This window comes from Ailuropoda melanoleuca, chromosome 20, assembly GCF_002007445.2.
Source record: "Ailuropoda melanoleuca isolate Jingjing chromosome 20, ASM200744v2, whole genome shotgun sequence".
In the NCBI taxonomy this organism is placed as follows: domain Eukaryota; kingdom Metazoa; phylum Chordata; class Mammalia; order Carnivora; family Ursidae; genus Ailuropoda; species Ailuropoda melanoleuca.
Window position 1 is genome coordinate 19,812,241 of NC_048237.1, and position 14,544 is coordinate 19,826,784.

Here is a 14,544-nt window from a genome sequence, read left to right on the forward strand (position 1 = left end):
TTTTAATAATACATATCCACTTGGTTTGGAAAAGATGTTTATAAACATGGACAAATACATCCTGCATGGAATCCAAGATAAAATCACCTGAGTTTTTTTTTTTTCTTTCTTTCATTAACCAGTTTGAAAATAATGCCAAATTAAAAAAAAAAATAGTACAAGGTAAGGAAAAAGGAAGGACATGCAAGATAAAAAGGTTGTTCTCCTTAAGTTATGAAATTATAATTACATGAAACTTACTTGACTAATAACATTTACCAAATATATTAAGTCGGCAAATTCAAAACAAAGGCTATTTATAGGAAGGAATATATATATACCTGAACAATAGGCCCAAAACAATTGCATCTTTATTATCTTTATCTAAAATAAATCATTTTTGCTCAAGTGAGTAGTTGTAACTCCAAATATACTTTCCACATGTGAGCCATCTCTGAGACTGTTATGCCTGATATAAATTCTACTTTCAAAAATCAGGAAAGTGATGACATAATTGTACTATTGAGACCATAATATGGATGCTGTACTGTACACATTTTAATATTGAAAGACATATTTACCTGCCATTTGTTGCCATGCTAACTTTCCATCCTTCTGTCTCTTTAATACTAGTCTTGGCAGATACTAGAAGGCTCATTGAGATTTCCTGTTGTTTATGACCCAAGCTGACAACTGTGACTTCTTCTTTGTGGCGTTCTGATGGTTATGTCATATAAGAATCACCTTATATCATTTGAGGAGCTGCTGACACAGAGCACCGGTTTGATGGATGACCTGAGCTGCCGCTATTCCCTCAGAGGTAGGCAGCAAGTTTTACAGGAAATTATTGGCGGAAGATAGAGTGAGGGAGAGAAAGAGAAAGTAATGTGCATTACATGAGACTGACAAAATGATTTGCTTACAGTTCCAAGCTGGCATAGTTGAAAACAGCAGTGAGGAAAAAATGTCTCATCAATATTTAAATAGCTGATCATATAACCAGCCTGACAGTCCATTTGTAAGTGCAAATTATAAAGCAGAACTGTAAGCTATGGGGGCCATTATGACCTAACTTACACTACTCATATTTTAGGTTCACCTAAACACAATATAAGAAAAATCATACAACTCCTTCTTTACACCAGTGTTCTCCAAATGTGATCCCTAGAAGTAGCATTAGAGGTGAGAACTTGCTAGAAGGGCAGATTTTCAGGTCCCACTCCAGACCCGCTGAATCAAAAACTCTAGGGTGGGCCTAACAATCTGTGTTTTAGATTAAAACCCCTTAGACTGGTTTTCATTCTTGTCCATCCTCCTAAACCACAGTTATATGGCATCATACTTCTGCCTTATAAGAGGTAATTATCGCTTTTACAAGTGAAGACACCTTTTCCCCAGAAAGAAAGGCACATAGTTACATTTATTAATCCCCCTTGGTGATTCTGATGCAAGTTTGCTATCCTGAAATTCCCAAACATGTAGTAGCTATGTGTACACAGCTTTAATTTCCTTTAAAGGATTTGTATAACATAATTAATTTATAAGGAGAAAAAATAACACTGGCAAGATTAAATTAATCCAACTCTACTGTATTTCTGCATACACATGATATGCAATGCTGCTAGTAATTGTTTTAGCAATATAGTTATCACATTGGAACGATGATCATAGAGCCACAGATTGGAAAATTACTTAGAAAACACATACTGTGTTTAGAGTAGATTAACTTCTCCATAATCAAGATGATAATCCATTCAATAAAATGCCTTGCATGTGTTTATCCAATTTGCAATTTAGCATTCCTGGTAATAGAAAGTTCACTACTTCCTAAGGCAGCTCAGTTGGTTGTTAGCCAAGGCTCCAGTGGCGGGGAAAACGAAAGTAAGCTACATTACAAAACACAGGCGGAGCTTTAAAGGCATCTGGGAACTATGGAAGGAATGGGAACCAGAAAAATAAAAATTCCATTAGCAGAACCATTCTTAGGTGAGCAAAGAATTACCAGCAAAAACTTTCCTTTACGGCATCTGCTGATTCAGGTGGAGAATTCTGGGCCTCGGGTAGAGAAAAGAAAGACCAGTAGAGTTTTGAGTAGTTCTTCTAGGTTGAGAAACTGGAAAGTGCCTGAATTGTATGGCCAATTTTCTCACAGAATAACGCTGTATTCTGAGCAATGTAGAGATTGGGTAACGAGGCCAGAAGCTACTACAGGGCCACATAAAGTTTTTTGCTGTATTTCAGTGTCCAGTAAACAAAGTTTAATGGAGGTGGGAGAAAGTGGAGGGGAGCAGAACAGGCAGGAAGTTTTCTTCAAGCATTATACTAGCTTTCTAGTATTACTAAGTTTTCTTTAGGAAAACAGAAAACAATTCAGGAACATTGAGGAGAAAGAGATTTCATATGTTGAATTAGAGGCTTATAAAATTGTTAAAAGAGCTGGAGGAATAAAGGTTAGAGACATTCTCGTTAGTGTTAAGGAAATCAAAAAGTATGGAATTGCTGGTAGCTGCCTCCAGAGATCCCAGCTGCCTATAGCACAAAAATGTGTAATTCAAGGCAAGATGATGCAGCGGCTGCTGACAAAACCTTACTTCTGCCATGTGACAAAACCCATTCACCAGGGTACCACTGCTAGAGCTATACTGGCTTCTCTTTATCCAGTACATTCCACATATGCTTCTTGTTGGTAAGTCCTTGTAAATATACTGACAAAAGGGGCTTGAAAATTAGTTTCTAGTCTTCCAGCCACTATGATACTGGGGAGGGCCTAGAAAGGAACAAGAATGGTGTTGAAATGTAAACAGACTTTCTGGTACTATCCGCCTCTTAGTCTGGTTTTCATTCTTATCCATCCTCCTAAATCACAATTAGATAGCATCATACTTCTGCCTTAAAAGATGTAATTATCCCTTTTGCAAATGAAGACACACTCACCTTTTCCCCAAAGAGGAAAGGCTCATCATTCCACTCATTAGTATTTTGCCTAGCTATCTCTGTAATTTGTATCCACTTTGGGAGGGTGTAATTTTTCTTCTAGTGCAGCCATAATCTCACTGGCATATTATGTAATCTGATGACTAAATAAATACACGGAAACGAATTATGTATAAAAAGTATTATTTTTCTATAGCTGTAATATATAGTAAGATATACAATGCAAACATAACTAAAAACCTTTATATAAAATAGCAGAGTTAGAAGATAGAGGAAAAGGATTAAAGAACATAAATATGTCCATAACCAAACAAGGAAAATGATGTGTATTTGCTCTTGTCCTCATTTCTATTGTTCATAAGGTATTTATATCTCCTACTATTTTTACTACCCATTCCATATTCTCTTTCTCCTCAACCAGAAATGCCTGGGTGTGTTTTTAACTTAGCAGGACATTCCAAGTTCATCTTTGAATACTATGAATGAGCCCTTAGTGTTCCTGCTTATGTTTGTTTTGGTTTGCCAGTATTTTTTCTTTTACCATTTGACGGAGCTATAGCTCCTGAGAATGGATGCACAGCCAGTGAATTTTTGGAATTTCTCCATCATCCTAGTCATTGGTATCACCTGCCCTCCAGGCAGCCGAGAGGCTTGTGAAGTATCAAGAGGCCAATGATCTCCCAATTGCAGCATCCAGCTGCTTCAACTCTAGCAAGATCTAGCTGCTGTTGGTTAAGGACTGACCAGTTGTATGGTGGGGCTCAGGGAGCTGCCCCCATTCACCCTTGTACCTTCTTGTTAGAGCATCTAACGAAAGGTACTGAAAGTCTTAAAAAATCCAATATCTGAATCTTGCATGTCTGCAAATGTTGTTCATATGCAATTGTTGGAGAACCTGTAAAAATCATAACTGTTCCACATTCAGTCTCTTTTTGAAACATCTAAAAAGTTACCTCCCTGATTCTTAGTGACTTAGTGACTTTGCAGCCTCACCAACATTGAAAACTCAGTTCACCTATCCATTTACTTCTTAACTTTGGTGACCTGGAATTATAGACACAGTCAAACAAGAACAATGTGGGCTTTCACAATAGTTATTGCTTACATATTTTGAGTTCAGATTCTCTAAAACTGGTTTCCAGATTCACCCTAACCCTTAGGAGAACTATCCATATACTCCTACTTTCCACCTGGATTTCATCAGGTGTTGGGGCTTTGCTTGGACCCTATCCTATGTGCCCAGCTGCTGATTGGATCAGTAGTGGGTGATTAACTCCAGGCAGTAGTGGATGGAAAGGAGATCACATTGACATTGTCCTAAAATTGCTCTTAATTGAAATTGAGTCATTCAAATTTCTATATGTTTTGAATATTCACTAAAAATAAAATAAAATTATATCCAAGTAATTGACTACCTAGAAAGTGTTTCAAATAATTCAGTGAGAAAACAAGCCATAAGTGTTTTTTTTAAATAGCCTAAATAATTATTTTAATTAATTCAAAATATCATTTAGCTGACATATACTGGGATTTTAAAAACTACATAAATTCTTTTAGTAATGACTAAATTTAACTTTCTTTACTCAGGACAGTTATGCTCTATGATTTTTTGTCTATGGTAGATTCAAAATAAGCTATTATAAAATATATTGATAGATATACACCTGAATGCTGTTTCACCCTATCATAATTCCTTTATCCCACGATAAAGAAGTAGTATCTTAAAAATCAAGACATTTAAATCTTAGCATAAATGAAAACTTCAAAATTAAATATATTGGTCTAGTGAATAAAATAATGGTTGGAAACTAAGAAAAGCTAAACTTCAAGTTAAGTATGATAGTATGATTGCTGTATTTCCATTTAAATGTTAATGCACATTGTTATATTTAAAAGTTTTTAGTATTAAAATGATCTTCACTCTGTTTATGGGACAAATTTTACAATCATATATTTTATTGCTATGGATGCCATGTTATCTTCTTAGTGAATGGAAGAGAATATCTTTGTAAAAAGAGATGAACCTTTACTGAAGCTTGCTTATTTTGTTTCTTTTCTTCCTTTTTTTCCTTCAAAATATTGCTGCCTAATTAAAAAAAAAGTCTTCTCTGTATGGAATGAAGTACTGGTTCTCAGTGGAAATAGCATCAATTCTGCTTGCTAAAGAAGTCATAAGAAGCCAAAGGTGGAAGGTAGGTAGAAATAAAAAGGAAGAAAAAAAAAAGAAAAAAATAGTGCCTAGTGCTTTGGAAGGAGACTTTGGACCTGCAATTACCACTTTCTACTGAAAAGTTTGTTGCATGTAGTAAGACCTCTCCTGTGAATTGTCATCCCTAATCTAAATTCTTCCTAAGCAAAGAATGCCTTTCAATTTGTATTTCTTTTGGAAAATGGTGTTGAGGCTAAGTTTTCTGTCAAGTTTGCATTAGATTTTTACACACTGTATATCTGAGTCACAAATTCTTTTTTTAGGAAAGTGGAAAATTACATTTCAAAATAAAGAATAAACAAATAAGCAAACAAATATAAAGAGACTTTTGATATCTAAGAAGCACAGAGAGAAGATAGAGCATTAACACAGATATATGATGATCAATGTAATAATGAGATATCAATACATTTGTCAAATTTCCAGCACATACTACACTTCTTTGATGTTAGAAAATAACTGACCGTTGTGAAAATTTAATTTCTCTGGAAATCAAAAGTTCTGGGTTCAAATTTTGAACACATACTAGCTCTATGACTGTGGGCAAACAGAATGTTTTGTGCTTCTTCACAAAATTGCAATAATTATACAAGCTATGTATTCCTCTCAGGGTTTTTTTGAGAAATAAATGATATCTGAAATTATTTGGCAAAACTAAAAAACACCTTTTGGTATGGAATTCTTAGAGAAAATGATATTGTACAGCATAAGTGAGATGTAACATTTAGGAAAAATTACACAAACACTATGCCTTAGAATCAAATGTTATGTATTTTAGCTTCGTTAAGTTGTGCTTTTCTATAAGGTAAAAGTGTCTGCCAACAAAAAATAGTGAAAAAAAACACCATGGAATTTGAAATAGAAAGTTCTAGAATTCACATATTTTTTTCTTTAACAATACTTTGATAGCTAAGCCTGGATTTTCTTATATGTGAAATATGGGGAGGGGGCACATGAAACTTGTGATGAATGATGTTAAAGTGCATAAAGTACTAGTAGAACTTCTAGTCCATTGGATGGATTCAACAGATTTCAGTTATTATTATTTGCCTAGTGAATAAAATTTGTAAAGGTCATCCTAAGAAAGTTAGTAATCAAAATAAGATTGTGAAAAATAATACATAGCATTAAAATTATTATTAAATGCATCATAAATTAAAATTTATGTAACAAAAATCTGTGCCAACCATATATTTTGATCTAATTCTAAAAGAAATGTTAATAGAAACTTTATGTGGGACACCTGGGTGGCTCATTCGGTTAAGCGTCTGCCTTCAGGGTACTGGGATCCAGTCCCACATCAGGCTCCCTGCTCAGCAAGGAGCCACCTTCTCCCTCTGCCTGTCCCTACCCCCTGCTTGTGCTCTCTCTGGCTTTCTTTCTCATAAATAAATAAATAATTAAAAAAAAAAAAAAAAACTGTGGACATAACAGTTGCAAGTTGCATCAGTACTAGTAGTAATAAAGTTATTTTTCATTCAATAAAATTTATTATAATTGTTGTCAAAAAAATATTTTTGTTCCTAATTCAGATTGGTCTTTCTCTAAGGTAGTCTGATTTGGAGAACTGTACTTTCTAAGGGATCAATCAGCATCTTCATTGTGCAATTGTAAAACAAATCCTCTTCAATAGCCTAGGTTTATCAAACCTTAACTAGTTCTCAGTTCCATTTCTTGGCTATGATTACAACCTCAGAATCAAACAACAGGCCCCACCCTTTGCCACAGTGTGCTTTCATTATCCAAGAAAGTTGCCAAGCAATTTGTTTGAAGTTCAAAGTATCACAAAGTGCAGTGTCTTTCAGGTTTTACTCAAAAAACATTCCTGAAAAAAATATTATAACTTTCTTATTTTCTTTCATCACTTGCTTTTTAAAAAATGTGTTCCTATTAAATACTGAGTAAAAAGAGAAGAATTTGTATAGAATGTAGAGAACAATGAGTGGATGCATGCAAAGGGCTTAGCACAGTGCTTGCCAAATAAATGCTGAAAGTTGACGATTAGCAATTTTTCAGACTTAAAAAATAGGTTATAAATATAAAATGATACAGATATATTTTAACTTCCTCTGTCCTATTCAGTCTTGCCATTCCAAGGAAACTGCTGTTCTGAAGTAATTATGATTTATCCATATGCAGATTTGTATATTGAAATAGTTGATTTTTAAAATCTGTGCATGCTTTATTAAATCTAGAATACAACAAATCTTAGTTCATAAGAAAAGAATCATCTTGAGGCACAGATTCAGGATTTGATCATAGCACTCAGGAATAATAATAATAATAATAGTAGTAGCAGTAGTTCTCATAACATTTGTTAACATTTGTTGTTACTTCTCAGTGCTTTGTCATAACTCTGTGATGTAAGTTCTATTATTGTGCCCATTTTAATGATACTGTAACAGAAATCCAGAGATGTTAAATATCAACCAAGGATAGAGTCTTAACTGGAACCCTGGAGTTCTAATACCAGAGACCCCACTCCAGTCAGTACTCTATACTGTTTCTCAATAAAACAAATATACAGAGATCGTTTTATCAGTTGAGCTTCACTATTTACTCCTCAATCCTTTGTTCCATGATTCTGATGGAAAATTATTATAAAAAGAAGAAAAAATATTATAAAACAGTGATTTTGAGATGCTATCTCTTTGACCATAATTCATTAGTACTACTTCTCCCATCATATTTTAAAAACTGTCTTTAAGGACCTTCTTGTAGTTGTCAGAAGTTAGTTTCACATCCTGCTTCCCAAGAAACAGAGGCTTTCAGTTAGGAATTCTGTCATCTTCTTTTCCAGAATTAATAACATTTTTTATTTTCTAATAACATTTTTTATTTTTCCCTTGGCTCTTACCTATGAAGTGCCCCTAGCCCTCGCCAAAAATAAAATTTTAATTAGGATCAGGATTAAACCACCTTCCACATTTTAATGGATGGCCATAGTCTTCTTCCTTCTTTCATGATTTTCTATCATCTCACCCAGGTCTTTCTGCCTTCATATATAATCTGCAAAAGTATTCCTAGATTGACCACTTTTTTTTTTCATAGCTAAGATTCTTGAACGAAATGGACACTTGTTTTTTCTTTTGTTTATTAAGTTGTTCTTGGCTCTATGACTGCTTTAAAACTGTCACTATGATAATTACCTAAAATATTTTTATAAGAATTATTTAATTGAGAGCCAAATACACACTAACCATATTGTTAATTTTAACCTTACTTCTCAAACACCAATATTGGGTTGTTATGTCCTAAGCACTTTATAATTATCAACTCATGTAATTTTCATAAAACTTTATGAGGTTTACAATACTACCATCCCCCTTTATAAATGAGGAAATAGCCAGAGTATTTAAGTAACTTATCCAAGGTCACATCGCTAACAAGTGGCAGACCTAGGATCTGAACACAATCATCTAATTCCAAAGCATGAACATGTATTTTCAGCTCCTTGTTAAAGCTTAACATTTTATACATGTTTCATATTTTAAATAAATCAATAGAAAATACAGATAAACTTAAATGTCTTCTTTATTCCTCCATCATCTCCCAGATACAAGTAAACACTCCCCTGAATATGGCATCTGCCATTCCTTTCATGGCTTGTATCATTACCAATTACATAAGTATCTATAAAATGCACTTTATATGAATACTATTATATATTTTGTAATTTCTTTTTACTGACCTGTTTTCATGATTTATACATCATGACTCATGTCTATATTCACTTTCACTGCTATATTTTTTCTGTAGTACCATAATTTATTTTTCTATTTTATTGCATAATTTAAGTTGTGCCAGTAGTTTTTATTGTTATCACAAGACAGTGCTAAAATTAATATTTTTCTACATCTCTCCTTACACATATTGAAGGAATNTCATGGCTTGTATCATTACCAATTACATAAGTATCTATAAAATGCACTTTATATGAATACTATTATATATTTTGTAATTTCTTTTTACTGACCTGTTTTCATGATTTATACATCATGACTCATGTCTATATTCACTTTCACTGCTATATTTTTTCTGTAGTACCATAATTTATTTTTCTATTTTATTGCATAATTTAAGTTGTGCCAGTAGTTTTTATTGTTATCACAAGACAGTGCTAAAATTAATATTTTTCTACATCTCTCCTTACACATGTTGAAGGAATTATTTTAGGATGCATAGGGAGAAATGAAATTGCTGGATCAAACAGAATACATCATCTATTTAAAAGGTACTGTTAAATTGATTTACAAATGTTGATGCCAATTTACACTCTCATTAGCAGAGTCTGCATTATTTTTGCCAAGATTTGGCATTGCCAGTCTTTTTACTTTTTATCAGGCTATTGGGTATAAGTGTAGAATTTTAATGTGTTTTCACAATTATTTACAAGGGTGAGCATCTTTTCTATGGGTTTATGGGCCACATGTGATTCCTTTCCTGTAAAATGCTTATTCAGTACTTTTGGCAATTATTCTCTTGGCTTGTTTGTCCTTTTATCAGTTGAAATGGGGGAGATGCTTATATATTTTGCATACAAATACATAGTAATTTATTTGTCTCACAATATCCTCTTGTGCCTTGTCCATTTATTCTCCTTATTATGTTTTTTCTTTGTTAATGNATAGTAATTTATTTGTCTCACAATATCCTCTTGTGCCTTGTCCATTTATTCTCCTTATTATGTTTTTTCTTTTTTAATGTTTTTTATTTTTTAATAATATTTATTTTGTTATATTAGTCACCATACAGTACATCCCCAGTTCTTGATGCAATGTTCCATGATTTCATTACTTGCATATAACACCCAGTGCACCATGCAATATGTACCCTCCTTAATACCCATCACTGGCCTATCCCAATCCCCCTCCCCCTTCCCCTCTGAAGCCCTCAGGAAACAAACTGAGGGCTCCTTATTATGTTTTAAAATTAATATGATACTTTTAATATTAATGGTTTTGAAATCACCATCTTTTTTCTTTCTGATGTGACTTAGTTAAAAATATTTTCCTACCCCAAGGTGGATAAATACAGCTTTCTATAAGTTCTTCTAATGATTGAAATTCGATTTTTCACAGTTTCACCTTTAAAACTCATTAAAAATTTTTGTGAGTAGTAAATTTATTTTCTAAAGATACAATAATTTGCCTCAGCACCATTTACTGAATAGTGTATACTGTTCCCCAATTATCTGAACAGCTTTAAGTAGTTTATAGATTTCAGAAGGATACTATAGACTTAGAAAAAAATTTTTGAAAGTTTATTTATATGTATTTTCTAATTAGCTTTACAAATTTTGAATCAGAATTAAAATGTTTTCTTTGTATTTCAGCCTCTTTGATTTATAATTACTGAATTTAGCATATAGAAATACAAGATGTTCAGATAAATTTAAATTTCAGATAAACAATAAACACATTTCACTATAAACATGTCCCAAATATTGCATGGGACATACTTATACTAAAAATCACCCACTGTTCAACTGAAATTCAAAGTTACCTGACTGTTCTGTATTTTATATAAAAATCCTATCTGTTTAACAATAGTATAACCTAAAAAACAGTGCTTCTAAATGGAAGAAAAATAAAATGAGAAGTTAATTATAGAAAATCTAAATCTTTTTAAAAATAAATTTGATTAGTCAAACTTTCACATTTATTTTATTGTGAGTTTGTAGCATTTACTACTTACTTTTGCTCTGTTCTTTTGAGATCTCCTGTGTAAGTGTAGTTCTCTGAATATATAGTTTATTTCTGTTCTACAAAATCTTAATCTTATATTTTACCTTAATTACATTTTTAAATGATTAGTGTCTTATGTCTATTATTGCTACACATTTGAAGCACAAGGGGTACATTCAATCATGTTTATGCAAATATATTAACCAGAAATTTACTCATGAATTACTAATTGCCAGATCTAGTAACCATTTGATCCCATATTTTTCTGTGTTTTAGGGAAGTATTTGACATTTCTGGACAATCCTATTTTATAAAACACTCTCCTCCTTTTGCTTCCTTCTGTATTCCAGTACCTTCTACCTTCTGTCCCTTTATCTATTTAGTATTTGTATTCTTTCCATTCAGACCTGCCATACTTATGATCTCAAGGATTTTTGTCCCTAGACAATTTTTTTTAAAGTATATATATTCCATCCTCCACAATTGAGTTCATCACAGATTTATAGTATAAACTATACTTACACACTTAGAGCGCTAAATGTTTGGTTCAATTCAGTCCTTCCTCCCAGTTAGTATAATCTTACACGTAGCTCTAACAGCCTTCTGAACATCTTCTATTAGGTTACACCTACTCAGCCTGATATCAGTGGAAGTGCTCACCTCCCCACCTCTTTTTATTTAACTTTTCTCGTTCCTGTATCTTGAGGGAGGATAACCAGTGCTCGTAATTGCCCAAGTCAAACATAAGAATGTTAAGACCTTTGCTCCTTTGTCGTTGCTGTCAAATTGGCCACAATTTCTTATCAATTCAAACTCCTAATTATTTATCAAAATTATCATTTCCTTTCCAATATTTCTTATATGATTTTATTTCAATATTTTTCTTTTTTAAGCTGTATTACTTACTGTGGTGATTCCTAACACACACCCCTGTTCCTAATCCTGCCTTTAGAAACGAGTTCTCTCATTGTCAGACTGAATGTTTTTAATAAAAATTAGATCATACATATAATCCTTCAGTGAAACTCTCTGGTGTGTCACACAAAATCTTTCATAGTTTGACCCATATTAACTTTTCCAAATACATCTACCACTTCCCAAATGTATATTGTGTTCCAAGCCTAACAAATTTTATGTGCAACCATCAAAATACTCTGTGGTGGTATCTGTCATTGTTCAAATTCTTTGCTGTCCCTATCTGCCAAGACTACCTCTGTTACAAAATTATACTCCCTCACCCCAGTGATATCTGACTTGGCCTGTGGTCCCTTCTGAACACTAATAAATATGCAGATATGATATATGTCACTTTTGAGCAAAAGCTATAAAAGAGCTAGATCCTGAGGCTGCCATATGTCTTTTTCTTGTGCCACAAGGTTGTTCCATCCACTGTGAATAAACTTTTGTTGTTATAAATTACTGAGATGGGAGGATCATTATTTAGCATAGCAGCTCAATTTGATAAGTTGTCCATGGTCTCTCATGACTTTGCCTTAGAATGAACTGTCTGCTTTGCTTAGAGGTTATTTTTACGCTTGCTTTCTAACACTACTCATAATTGATATACCAAATAAGGCATTATACCTTACAATCTAGTTTGGTGATTGTTCTTGTCTTCTTAGACTAACCTTCTAATATAATTATTTTAGGATATATTTTAGTAGCTCAAAGATTCTGGATAACTTGTCTCTGTTGTCCTTTTAAGTCCCTTCAGAGCAGAATCTTTCATGTCTGCACATCAGTAATTGTATTTAGCGCAAGGTATATACTCAATATGAATTTGTTGAAATAATAAGGATAAAAACTAGCAAAAGAAAAATAGAATAAGGCTCACATACTTTGATCCCTGTTTAAGTTAAGAGAGATTAACTAGCTTTCCTAAGGTTATAGAGAAGTAAGAGAGAGGCAGAAACTTCAATCTTATTTTTTTAACATTTATTTTATTTTTTTATTTTTTCAATTTTTTCCCTTTTTCTTTTTTTAAGACTTATTTTATTTTACTTATTTTTTTTAATTTATTTTTTTAATGATTTTTTATTACATTATGTTAGTCACCATACAGTATATCCCCGGTTTTCGATGTAAAGTTCGATGATTCATTAGTTGCATATAACACTCAGTGCACCATGCAATACGTGCCCTCCTTACTACCCATCACCAGTCTATCCCATTCCACCACCCCCCTCCCCTCTGAGGCCCTCAGTTTGTTTCTCAGAGTCCATAGTCTCTCATGCTTCATTCCCCCTTCTGATTACCCCCCCTTTCTTTATCTCTTTCTTCCCCTACCGATCATCCTAGTTCTAATGTTCCAGAGATGAGAGAAATCATATGATAATTGTCTTTCTCTGCTTGACTTATTTCACTTAGCATTATCTCCTCCAGTGCCGTCCATGTTGCAGCAAATGTTGAGAATTCGTTCTTTCTGATAGCTGAGTAATATTCCATTGTATATATGGACCACAGCTTCTTAATCCAGTCATCTGTTGAAGGGCATCTCGGCTCCTTCCATGATTTGGCTATTGTGGACAATGCAGCTATGAACATTGGGGTGCATATGGCCCTTCTCTTTACTACGTCTGTATCTTTGGGGTAAACACCCAGTAGTGCAATGGCTGGGTCATAGGGTAGTTCAATTTTTAACTTTTTAAGGGACCTCCACACTGTTTTCCAGAGTGGCTGTACCAACTTGCATTCCCACCAACAATGTAGGAGGGATCCCCTTTCTCCACATCCTCTCCAACAATTGTTGTTTCTTGCCTTGTCTATCTTTGCCATTCTAACTGGCGTAAGGTGGTATCTCAGTGTGGTTTTGATTTGAATTTCCCTGATGGCTAATGATTTTGAACATTTTTTCATGTGTCTGTTAGCCATTTGTATGTCTTCATTGGAAAAGTGTCTGTTCATATCTTCTGCCCATTTTATGATTTGTTTATTTGTTTCTCGTGTATTGAGTTTGAGAAGTTCTTTGTAGATCTTGGATACCAGTCCTTTATCTGTGGTGTCCTTTGCAAATATATTCTCCCATTCCGTGGGCTGTCTCTTAGTTTTTTTGACTGTTTCCTTGGCTGTGCAGAAGCTCTTTATCCTGATAAAGTCCCATAAGTTCATTTTATCTTTTATTTCTCTTGCCTTTGGAGATGTGTCGTGAAAAAGGTTGCTCTGGCCGATGTCATAGAAGTTGTTGCCTATGTTCTCCTCTAGAATTTTGATGGATTCCTGTCTCACATCGAGGTCTTTCATCCATTTGGAGTTTATTTTTGTGTATGGTGTGAGAGACTGGTCAAGTTTCATTCTTTTGCATGANACTTGAATCTTAATCTGTTTTCAAATCTTGTTGAATTTTTCCCCATACTCAAAACTATATTTGGCTCAACACTCAAAGAAATAATCTCTACAATCACCAAACTTCCTTCTTCAATAATGATAGTCACTGAGGAACATGCTAGAAATTGGGGTTGATTTCCTTAATTATTGGAATATACAGATATGGAAAAGCTCATATGGCTATAAGTATATGAAAATAACTCTTAGCAATTAATTCAAACCCAGTACAGAATTATAGGTTTCCCCTGCTATGCAAAAGTAAAGTGTTTTTATGACAACTTTTGTTAGGCCAAAATGGTGTAAAGCAAAGAACCAAGTACTATAAGTTTATACGGAAAAATTTTTAGTTTTGCTGGACCCCCAAAAAAACCTCTCTTAGGCTTTTCTGATACCTTAGAACTCATCTTGCTA

The 14,544-nt window shown here is 33.5% G+C and overlaps 1 long non-coding RNA gene across 1 annotated transcript in view; it reads left to right on the forward strand.

Annotated features, from left to right (window-relative positions):
- Nucleotides 1–665: 665 nt before the first annotated feature.
- LOC117797218 overlaps nucleotides 666–14,544 on the forward strand; it is a 59,466-nt gene continuing 45,587 nt past the window's right edge. Inside the window, exons 1-2 of the long non-coding RNA XR_004622133.1 lie at nucleotides 666–799; nucleotides 5,016–5,105. This is a non-coding gene — a long non-coding RNA (uncharacterized LOC117797218). The remainder of the gene's footprint in view (nucleotides 800–5,015; nucleotides 5,106–14,544) is intronic.